The sequence below is a fragment of the Fistularia commersonii genome, chromosome 6 (genome assembly GCF_037954325.1).
Source record: "Fistularia commersonii isolate RoL2024-O1a breed Wild chromosome 6, RoL_Fcom_v1.0, whole genome shotgun sequence".
In the NCBI taxonomy this organism is placed as follows: Eukaryota; Metazoa; Chordata; class Actinopteri; order Syngnathiformes; family Fistulariidae; genus Fistularia; species Fistularia commersonii.
In genome coordinates this window covers 16,593,107-16,605,235 of record NC_141289.1, presented here as the reverse complement: position 1 = coordinate 16,605,235, position 12,129 = coordinate 16,593,107, and the positions used below count along the sequence as shown (strand labels likewise).

Here is a 12,129-nt window from a genome sequence, read left to right as displayed (position 1 = left end):
ACATTTATGTCCCGTAATACTAATATTCATCTAAAAACCAACAACTTGTATTCCGTTGATTTTAATGATGTTATATTCAAACTACATTTGTTTTAATTTTCACCAAAAAGGAAAAATGCCCTTGGGTTTTAGTTCATATGTCATCACTAATATCTAGTTTAATTATTACAGGGTTTCATGCATTTACAACAGCACAATGTATATGTATGAATGTGCTGGAGTTGAATGTATTTGTGAAATACAAATAAGCAGCATAAATATGAATTTGGCATAAAATTTTAATTCATTATTTTCACATCTCCAAAATGTCAACATGGTGATAATTTACATCCTATAAATATTTTCACCTCAATTATTTGTCTACTTATTTTCCTGAAATGAATCATTCCCACAGGAGCAGAGGATGAGGACAGAAAAAAAGGTTATCTTTTCTTTTATCTGTTTGAGAAGGGGCTTTGCAGTCTCCTCTCGAAGAAAAACAAGGATAAAGGAAACAGGGGAAAAAATAAATGATATTGTTACTGAGGTATTATCCTTAAGCCAGCCCATGCTATTTGAATTGTATTGGTGAATTGTAATCAGGTATTTTAGCTTAGTGGTGCTGGTGTCCGTGTTGAACGCCTACCATCTGGTATTGGACAACAGTGTGACAGACAGCGGGCTAGAAAAGGAGGGGGGCCAGGATGGGGGGATCTGAAAGAGAGAGAGGAAGCCGTTATCCAACTGAAAAGCCTGGTGACTTTAGTTTCCCAATCTCTAAATCTACACATTGTAATGTAAGTCCACAGACAGGAAGCCCAGAGCAAACAGTGCCTGTATGACCAGATATAGGATGGAGATCCTTTCCAATCATGGGCACCAAGTTGGCAACGCCAGGGCTTTGTTCGCTATGTATAGTCAAGGGAAACAAACACCATGTTTAAATTTGAGGATTGTTGGCACAGAAGCCCCTTTCTGCTTCTTTTGACACAGAAATTTCGAACTTGAAAAACTCGAGTCATGTATCACTCGAAATAATCGACATGCACTTGATGTAGATAATATTAGTTTGTAGCCAGAATGAATTACTTGCTTTGAGTCTTGAATGTCATGTGATCGATGACTTTAAGTACAGTATATTGAATAAATATACTACCATTTATTATTTTGAGGGTATAGCCAAATAAATGAATAACCTCCATTGGAGGATATTCCGCATTTAAGAAAATCAAGATAAACATGGTAGAGTTGAGAAGATTAATTCTTGAACATTAAAACAAAAGTCAATTTTAAATTCAATACGTGTACTATAAGCAAAAGGGGCATATGTATGTGTGCGTGTGTGTGTGTGTTTGTGTGTGTGCATAGATAGATAGATAGATAGATAGATAGATAGATAGATAGATAGATAGATAGATAGATAGATAGATAGATAGATAGATAGATAGATAGATAGATAGATAGATAGATAGATGTTTTTGTTTGTGTGTATGTGTATGTTTGGATTAGATCACTTTTTAGCCTTTTTAAGGAATATCTTGCAAAAGGAAGCCCTGGTATTTGATCTGATATTGATTCAAATTCATCAAATTCATTGACAGTTAATTGTACAGCATACCCATGCATCTATTTTAACTGCCCCTTTAGTTACAGATTAACTATTTTTTATGCCATTTGTTGAAAATGTGTAAAAATGTAAATTGACACCTTTCACAACAAGCTTGTACAAACAAACCACAAGCTCTGAAAACAATCCATCCAAAAGATTTCAGAATATCAAACCACATTCAGCCACATATAACCCATTAGACGTCATAACCCATTTCTGATTCATACAATAAACTATTTTGAGAAGCGGAAAATGATTGTTTTCTACAATAATTCCTTTTCTTCCCTCACTTGCTGCCAGTAAGCTGAATTTCTGAACCATGTTCCATGATATCGAGGGTTCTACCGGTTTGAAGATGAGTTCTTGTCAAAACCCATCAATGACCCTTTTCTTTTACACCAATAAATGAACGAAACCTATTTCATTATTTCAACACAGCAGATATTATAGACAGAAAATTATTATTTAGGGGTACATTCTCATTCTAAGAACAGTTATTCTTATAATAAATAACTGTTACAATACTGTCGATTTTTACTGATTTTTTTTGGATGATTCTTTGTCCAAAATATTTTCTTTTTTTTATTAGTTTTTACATTTCTTTGAAAGTAACTTGAATATATTTATTAACCTTTAAAGACGTAAACTTGAGATTTCGGAAACATTGTCATTTTCCAAGAAATCATTATGATGATCATAAATATTTCAATCAACCACTTTGTAAAATTATATTAGAGAAAATAAGCAGATGTTAAAAGACAAAGCTTCTTAAAATGGATATCAACCGTAACAAACAACACCTTGGTGCTCAAATCAAACAACCTCCATCAGCTCCAGCAGTCTTCCAGTAACAGAAACACATCCTGCAGGGTCTTCCCCATGAGAGAAAGACTAAAAAGGCACTGCGCTGACAGGTTTGACCCCCGCGACCCCGACCAAACTGAGGAGGCCTCTTTTTAGATCGCGACCTTTGACGTAGGCTAGTCTTGTTGTGATGATCCCCGCTTGCTGAATCATCGCCTTGTCCTCAGCTCCAGGTGCAGCTGGAAAGCCTTTCCACTGCTTCATTCATCTGTTTTTCAGTGATGGAAGGATGTGGAGGAGAGAGCAAACGCCGATGTAAGAGAAAACCATTTAGTGTTTGTTTATGGCTGGAGGTGTATATTATTATTATCAATTATTATAAAATTCAGACATAATTTCTGCAGTGTAGTTTGAAATAAATGAACTAAATGTATATATAAATACCCGAGTCAGTTGGGAATGAACAACTCAGCTGCATCACCATTAAAGCATTATTTGCCTGTTGAAAAAAAAAGAAGAAAAATAAAAATGTTACTTTTTGTTTATTCTATTTTTCTTGATTTATCATTTATTTCCTTTCTAATATAATTTTTGGCCAGCCTAGGTAATTTTATAGTAACTGTAAGCAATTTCCATCAATTCCAGATGATACTAAATTTATTGTAGCGCATCTAGTATTGCTGTCTGCTGGTTTATTTCTCCATCAGTTTGCATGGTATTCTCATTTTTTTTGTTTCAATTCTAGACCATTTTTTAAAAAAAGTATCAGTTGATTATCAGCCATGCCTGACAATCTTGGAGCAATTTCAGAATATTTTTCGATATTTTTCTTTTTTGCATTTAAACTTGGTAACATTTTTAATTTACTGTTTGCATGTCCTGCTTTAAAAATGTGTTTTAATTACTAGATAAAGGGGAAAAATTATTTAGCAGGTATATTAATGTATCACAGTTTCAAAACCAAAAAAAAAAAAATACATGAATAGATAGATAGATAGATAGATAAATAAATAAGCCAACCAGGGTGACACTTAAAATATATACATTATTTATATAATTTATAAATGTATTTCCCAGCTCTCTTATTAGTCATTTAAAGTGAAGCCACAAATTTCTCATCACTTCCTTTTTTTGGGGGGGGAATTAATCAATTTTATTGTTCTAAGAAAATCTGAAATGAACATCGTAGGTGGTCAGCAAAGGTCAAACACAAAGACTAACACTGATTAACAGCAACGGCCTTGGATATGTGCCCTAACAATTAACAAAGGGAAGCGTGTGTGTGTGTGTGTGTGTGTGTGTGTGTGTGTGTGCATGTATATGTGTATATTAGATGGAGGGGGGGGGGGGGCTTCTTTCTTTCTGCCTTGCCACCTATCACAATTCATTACCACAAATTAGGGTTCAATAAAATTGCTATTCAGAGATAATTAGGAGTTTGGTCTGTGGTAGCAGGGTCTTGGGGGAAGGAAGGGGAGGAGATGCAGGGGGATGCTATAGGGTCAGCGGATTCGGGGTTTGGGGGGGAGGGGGGGGGGGGGGGGGGGCGCTATCCACACGTAATCATGACCCCACGCCACCAAACTGAGGGGTCTGCAGCTGGGACAAGTGAAGTGAGACCCCTCTCACACCCAGCCAACGAAAAGAAAACACTCTTCTCCTCTCTCTCACCTGCTGAGTCGGGAGCTGCTCCAAATCAAACAAATTATTTCAGGCTTTTCAGGCTTTCACTGCCTCTCCTTCAGGAAAGAAAAAATGGAGCAACGGCTCAACGACAAACAGTGATCCCACATAAGCACAGCGGCTAATAAGGTTGTGTGTGTGTCTCTCGGTGTGTTTGCCTGCATCGGTGTCAATGTGAGTGTGCGTGTGTGTGTGTGTGTGTGTGTGTGTGTGTGTGTGAATATACAAGTGGCCGTTTGAGTGAAAGGCGAGAGCTCGGCTTATGGCTGCTCTGCGATGAAGCAGGTTTGTCTTTCATTAATTAACACTTTTTCCAATAGCACAAGCTAACCATCTTCACATTTGAGGAGGAGTGAAATATTTGTCAGGGGTGACGGAATATGCCTTACAGCAGTAATTTTATTAAAACAGCAAGCTTGTGTTTCTTGCATATTCTTATCATTAAAAATTGATTAATAAAATGTAATGATTGATTGCCAACTGATGGCTATTCATTTGCATTATGCTGTATAAAATTATAGTTCTGACAAAAGTTGTAATCATATTTTTTTCTGTAAGATAAGCAGGACAGTTTTCTGTAAATATTTAATAAAGAATCTAATTGAAATTACTGTAAGTGCACAATCAAATCTATGACTCCAATAAACTATTTTCTCACTGTTTCCTCTCATTGAGTCCTCGAGTGAATCCATCTCAATCAGCTCCCACAACAATGAAATAGAAAGATGAATAACATGAGCGTGCTATTTTCACAGTTTTATATGTTTTGACTTTAGTTTTTCTTTTTAGTGCCTGTAGCGCTAGTGCTCACTATTCAACATTACAAACGGAAACCGGGACATGTTATGAATGAGATCAAATTTAAAATGATAGATAGATAGATAGATAGATAGATAGATAGATAGATAGATAGATAGATAGATAGATAGATAGATAGATAGATAGATAGATAGATAGATAGATAGATAGATAGATAGATAGATAGATAGATAGACACACAAATATATACATCTGTGTGTAAATATATATATACAGATACATATATATATATATATATATTTGTGTGTGTGTGTGTATATATATTTGTGTGTGTGTGTGTGTGTGTGTCTGTGTGTGTGTATGTATGTGTGTGTCTTTGTGTGAGTGTGAATGTGTGTGTATACCCAAAAAACTTTTCCTTTAATGTGTAGCCAGTTTTTTTTTTTAGGAATTATATTATGGTTATCTTTGATTATATTATATTTTATAATATATATTTGATCCTTAATTGGATTTCTGCTCATTGTTAAATAAATATCACAGGTTGTTTTTTTTTTATTTGTACAAAATGTACATAAAATACAAACATCTACAATTTACTGTTCTGGGAAATCACGAACAAGAAGAAACAACATTCATTACTGTTTGGTACACTGGCAAAAGAATCCTGACGTTCAATCCAAGGACACACTGATACCTCATCGTACCGCCAATGATGGTAAACACTCTAAATCGCCCAGACTGTAACTCGAACAAGTCATTTCTGTTCACTTTGAAGTGCTCCTTTGGCTGCCATCGAACCTGTCAACTTTAACTCCATTTGTTTTCTCTTTTGGCTGGTTGTGGCCTGCGTCCTCCTCCGCCTTCTCCTCCTCCTCCACCTCCAGCTGTCCGTGTGCAACTCTGGCTGCAACCCCCGCAACCACTGGAGGGGCCGTGTGAACCAGCCAGTCCGGTCACTTCGCATCAGTGTCGGGCTGGAATGCACCGTGGCCCTGGCCTTGGCCGGGGACACCACTCTGGGGGTTGGTGGGGAGGGCGGTGTTGGTTGGCGGCTGAGCAGGTGCTCTGTTAAGTGAGAGGAGGGGAATAATGTTGATGTCATGTCCTCGCCACCCATTGTGGTTGTGGGGGATGTGGACACCGAGGGACACAGAGAGCCTGTGGATGCACTTCTCCAGAGGTCACAGTGCCAGATTGGAATCGCACTAAGTCTTTACTTATTAAGTGGCTTTCTGTGTTCCCAATGGTTAGCCGGCAATATACGACAACCAAGCCTGTTCCCTCACACAAAAAGCCACGGTAAAGAGACACCGGCCTGCTATTGAAACACCCCCTGTGTTTTTGTCTCTGCTGCTGTGAACAAATATGGCACATGATACCAGAGGTTTAGCATTCCTTCCCCCTTCCCTTCTCCACTTCTTGTTGAAAGAAGTCCTTTACACACCAAACAGAGCATCGCAGACTCTCTGATCAGCAATTATGCACTTTAGAGGTATTAAATACTGCTAGGGGGGGCTGGAAAGGGGGCCTCCTGGGACCACCAGGAGTCCGTAAATACACTTTTCTCTGGAAAATGAAAGGAAAAGACCTGCCACATTACTCATGTGTTAAATGCAAAGCCTGGGTAAAACAATTATGTCACATATATTTCAACTTTATTTACTTCCTATGTCTTGTCAGGTCTGGCGTGCTGGCGATAACAATACAAGGTGTTTGCAGTATGTATGTGTGTCCGTGCACTCATTTGTGTTTATCAGTGCTTATTTTGCAAGGAACTAAATTTATCACTGGTGCGGGTCAGAGATCACTGGTTTCAGAGTGGTGAACTGGCACAAAAGATAATCATCAGTTAATATGCCATAATAACTGAGTTCACTTTCATATTCACCGCATGCATTTGTCTTTTAAAGTGATCTGGTTTGGCAATACAGCTGCCTCTTAATGTATGCTAATGTGAGTAAAAACAGCTTAGATTGTCTCTGAGGAATAAGAATCACTGCTAGGTTTAATAGTGGCAGCATATTCCAGTTTTGGTGTCGAGAAAAGTTCTTTAGCAGCCAGTGAGTCTCACGAACTTTCACTTTGCGTGTTTAATATTGTATTCCGAAAGTTGTCTCTGCAAGCAGAGTCTGGTGAGCAGCCAGAGAGCCCATTATTCAAACCAGGGTCCTGACACCAGTTTATGGCTGAATTGCATTAAATCATGTGTAATTTGACTTTTGTAGTGGGAAGGAATTCTTAATTTTCACCCTGAACACAACGGGGCAGCTCTCAAGTGTTGGATGTTTACCAAGTCCAGGTAACCTCTTTCATTCCCCCAATGGGATAAAACCAGAAGCTCGGACTTAAGTCTCTGAAAAAACAAGGTACCATCTCACTATGTGTTAAAGGAGAAGCCCCAATTAATGGAGTATGAAGTGGTGTCAAAGCAACAAATAACAAAGCAACTAAAAAGGAATAATGGTCAAACTTTCCCGGAAATTGTGAGCAATTTATTCATGCACTACTTAATTATAATGTTTAGTAAAGTAATGGGAAAACTGATCAGGCTTATTTTATCAGTCAAGTTTCAGTCATTCTGACATAAAACGAACATGTACAGTATGTAGCAAAGAGAGATCCTTAAAAAACGTGCATCATGTATATCACAGGTTCAGTAATATAAATCAACATGTTCATATAAAGGCGCATTAGAAAAATAAACAAAATCAGCAGTACGCATTTCTGTTAAAACTATAGTGTCAGTATATACATGTATATGTATATATACATGTGTATGTGTGTATGTATATGAATACATATATATATATATATATATTTACAGTGTGCAAAAAATAAAGGCAACACTTAAACAACACAATGTAACTCCAAGTGTTCCCTTTATTTTTTTGAGCAGTATATATATATATATATATAGAGAGAGAGAGAGAGAGAGAGAGAGAGAGAGAGAGAGAGAGAGAGAGAGAGAGAGAGAGAGAATCTAATTTCATATCAGCTGATATGAAATGGTCAGTGTTTAGCCATAAATATCTGAAATTCCATCAGAAAGCAAGAGAACAGAGCTACAGAATTTTTTCTGCATTCGTTGTAGAACAATTATATGATAATGGTAGTTTGCAAAGTAATCGTATGAAGCATTTTCAAGGCATGAAACTCATTCAGAAATTTGTGATCAGTCATCAGCCTTTACCACAAAGCGCTGCTGTAATTGGCTTATTGGCTTATTGACATCCCCACTGGACTAATGAACTGTTACACTAGTATTTGCTTCACCATTGGGGGCAGCCATTTGTGAATGTGAACAAAACAAAACAAAATAATCATTTTGCATATGTAAGCATACATGCAAATATTTGATGTACAAATACTATATCAGACTCATTCCTGGTTGCATACTACTTGAATATTTGTTGCAAAATGTGTTACTTCCTGTGCAAAATAATTACAGCTTCCAGCACCGCTGTGCCGATAGCACAGGATCATGGAAGAAGTTACCAGCAAGCAGGGAATTTGATGAAAATAGTTTATATTTATCTCATTTTAAAAGGGGGTGGAATTTAGACAAACCCGAAATCCGCACTCCCTGCTCCACTCCTTACAAAACAAATAAAGTGAAATTTATTCCTCTCCATCAATTCTTATGACATTTTTGCAACCAACATATCTAGATTGTGTAGAAAAAATATTGCAAAAGGAATAACATTTTTAAGTAAAGCTTCTATAAATCCATGAATGTGTCCTTAAAAAAATTGACTGATATTGTGAAGAAAAAGTAAAATTACATAAATGACATACAATGTATCTAACAAATACTGCCAAAACACACATCACAATATCTCAGGTGTTCAGGACAAATTTTTTAGGCAATCATACTGGACTTCAAAAGATTCTACTTTCAAAAATGCAAACAAACAAATGGCCCCAAAACACCCAGTCAAATTTCAGTGATTATGATTTGCCGCTATAAAAAAATAATTTATATATTATTTATATATAAAAATAATAATAATATTTTTTCCGTTATCAATCCCTTATGGGGAAATTCGTTCTCCGCAATTAACTCATCATGGATGAACCATGATCAGTAGGCTGCCGTCCATCAGCGCCAGGGGAGCAGTCGGGGCTCAGAGTCTTGCTCAACAACACTTCAACACATTAGGCGGAGACGGGAATAAAGATGGTGTTGGTATACTAAAAAAAAAAAAAATGATGGTAGTCGTGCACGGTAGCACTACTATAAAAAGGTCCCTGGTGCAGGTCTAACAGGTGGCCTTTCTGTGTGGAGTTTGTATGTTCTTCCCATGTCTGCACAAGTTTCTTCTGAATTCTCCGGTTTCCTCCTGGAGACCAAAAACACACAGTGGGTTCCTTGTAGATCCTAAATTGTGAACGAGAGAGTGAATGGCTCTGCATGCGGCTCTGTGATCGACATAGAGGATCCCCAACCCCGAAGTGCAGGATACACTGTATGGAGACTGGATTAACTTTATACTTTAAAAATACGAGGGTGCCCCACTAAGAGACTCTCATTTTACAGCTTGTTAAAGAAACGTATGTATTTGTATATATGTATGTCATTTAATTGAAAATGGAATTTAATTTGCAGTATCAGAGGTTGTACTAATTGTTATATCAGAATGTACATTACAATTATTCCAGTAAGATTATGAAGAAGGAGGATCTGTGGTTTATGAACGAACATGGATAATGATGTTAGCGCAACCTCTCTTCACTAAGACAACAGTTCATTTTAAATGGCATTGTGGTACACATTAAGTCTGTCATTTTAATTTAACAATCCCAAGTCTCAGCCGCTTTCCTTGAGAGATGCAGCTGGTCAGAAACAAATTGCTTTTCTCTGTGTCATCAGGTTTGTATTAAAAATCACCCCGTCTAATTACCAAACTTTTTTTTTTTTTAAATAAAAAAAATGAAGGCGATAAATAGAATATTGAAGCCTGTCATAAGAGCACTCGTTAGTTAATGTGCTCCATCGATGATGCCGCTGAAGCACCCTGGGTGAAGGGGCTTAAAGTACGGTGTGAGTGACGCAGCACCGCAGTGACGAGAAGGGAAGTGACAGAAGACAGTTGCCATGCACCGCGTTCGGCCGCAGTGTCACACCTGGCAGCTGTCAATCACCACCCTTCCGAAACACCTCGCTCACCGAGATCGCCAGAACTGCTGCCAAACATGCCTTGAGTGGTGTCATCCATCCACACATGAGCTCTGGCTCGCTGCGACTGCACTCATCCTGTCACTGCAAGTCAGTGAGAGGGAGAGAACGAGGGGAGAGGGAGGGAACCATCCATCTATTTACATATGGAAAGGTCACAAATAGCCTGCAGGCACTGTGCTAATTAGGGAATGTGGTAAAAAAAAAAATAAAAGATAAATTGAAAGACAAAAATAAGCGAGAGTTATCTAAGTACGATGGTGTGATGAAAGTGGTAACAAGGTGAATTAAAGGATAAAGGAAGTTGGTAAATCGTGGAAAAGTGCACGACTGAATGACTTTGGAGTAAAAAAAAAAAAAAAAGCGGCGGTTCCCTATTTTTTACCTGCTGCATAAATTTGGAACTGCCCTCCTGTTCATCGTAAAAAAATAAGGATGGTGGAAGGTGTACCCACATCCTGGAACGCTAGCTTTAGCTTTGGCTAGCAAAGGCCTCCAAAAGTAGACATTGACCATATGATGATGTTCAGATGACCGGGTGTGTATGATCTCGCTTAGCTAGATAAGCAAATCAACCTTTATAATTCATTGTGACAAGCTGACAGGGAAAATGAGTGTAAAATTTTATACTTACATGAATTTTTGTGTCAGATCGCCGTCTGTGCACATGTTTTTTTCCGCCTGGCCATAGCCGAGGGCTTCTTTCTCCGTAGGCTCCGCGGACTTTGTTTCCAGGCCTTCAGACACATCGCCCTTCGCCCTAGTGAATTTGCTGATTAATTTTGGATGCTCCCCTTAATTAACACCCCAAAGGAAAGTGTAGATTTCATAGCCCGCCTTTGCTTCGGAACAAACAAAATGAGAGAGTCTGAAGAAGGATGACCTCAGGGAGACAGACGTGCTGATGTCCAAAATGACATTAAAGAAGCAATGTGAAGGCCCATGATGCCGGGCCTGGACCTGGACATGGGCGATGCCTCAGGAGCTCCCAGGCCTTTTAATCAGCGGCTGGAAACAAGCTTCCTATTAGTCTCATTTCATTTGCTTTAGCCCCGGTAGAGAAGCAGACCTTGCATGATGCCACCCGACGCTTGAAACGCGCTGTTCCTGTGCCAGCGCTGGTGCCGCCTCCGGCCAACGGTCATTAATTGGTGCCACTCTCTTACTTCCAGTAAAATTGGCAGATGATGGACAGGGGGCGAAATAAAAATGTGATTTCTCCATTTTTTTTTCCCCTCTCGTTCCCAACATCAGAGTGGATTTCGCTAATTGGGTTGAATGGCGCCCATCTCGTCTTGTGACAGCCAAGCAGGATGCATGAGAAGCTGCGGGCAGCTTGGAGAGCTCTCACCCCGCCATGCCAGCTCAGAAGACGTGCCGGCAGGAGGGGGGCAAAGTTGCAAAAGACATGCTGAGACAAAAGACAACAGCTAAAGATTACACGGTCACTTTTTTTTTTTTTTTTCCGGACGACCTTGAGCAAACAAACTTGCACTTAGTCTCGCTCGGGGCAAGAGGGGACGCACATAGCTTAAGCAGAAGGTAGCACGTCGCTGCACAAAAACACAGGGGGTAAAGTCGGCGGGGGAGTTTGTCAGCCTCCCTGTCAGGTGCGTTGCAATTCTCAGTTGGTCGTAAAATGAGCAGTCGCTCCGGTGTGCGAGGCTTGAAATCGGTAAGGCTCTTCAACGATGCCACATATGAAACACAGAATCTTCTTAGTCCGGCCAAATTGGCCGGCCAACATATCTTTTTGGCCGTTTGGAGAACTCCCCGGTGTTCTCTCTCTTTGTGTTCTTGCTTTGCAGCTAGTTCTATCAAGATACGAACAAACAACATCTCTTCTCTCAGAGTATTCTATTCGTAACTCACAAAGCTCTGCGTGGTCTGGCACCAGGTTAGCTCACAGATCTCTTTCTTTTTGAGCCATTCTGTAATCAAAGGTCCTCTGGCAAATGTGCTCGGGCTTGTGGTGGCAGGTGAGGAAGACGAGGCCAGCTCGGAAACTAAACTGAAAAAAAAGGGGGGGGAAAAAGGCTTTTAAACCTCATCATATAAATACATGGTTCACCTCCTTCTAAAGTGAAGAGGGGGGGCCTGTTTTTTTTAAACGATG

The 12,129-nt window shown here is 39.0% G+C and overlaps 1 long non-coding RNA gene across 1 annotated transcript; it reads right to left on the bottom strand.

The window, feature by feature from the left end:
* Positions 1–9,003: 9,003 nt before the first annotated feature.
* LOC147233526 (uncharacterized) lies at positions 9,004–11,904 on the bottom strand. The gene is made up of 4 exons (XR_015106227.1): positions 11,886–11,904; positions 10,648–10,773; positions 10,005–10,097; positions 9,004–9,177 (listed from the first exon to the last, which is right to left on the bottom strand). It is a non-coding gene; the product is annotated as an uncharacterized LOC147233526 (long non-coding RNA).
* Between the last annotated feature and the right edge of the window lie 225 nt (positions 11,905–12,129).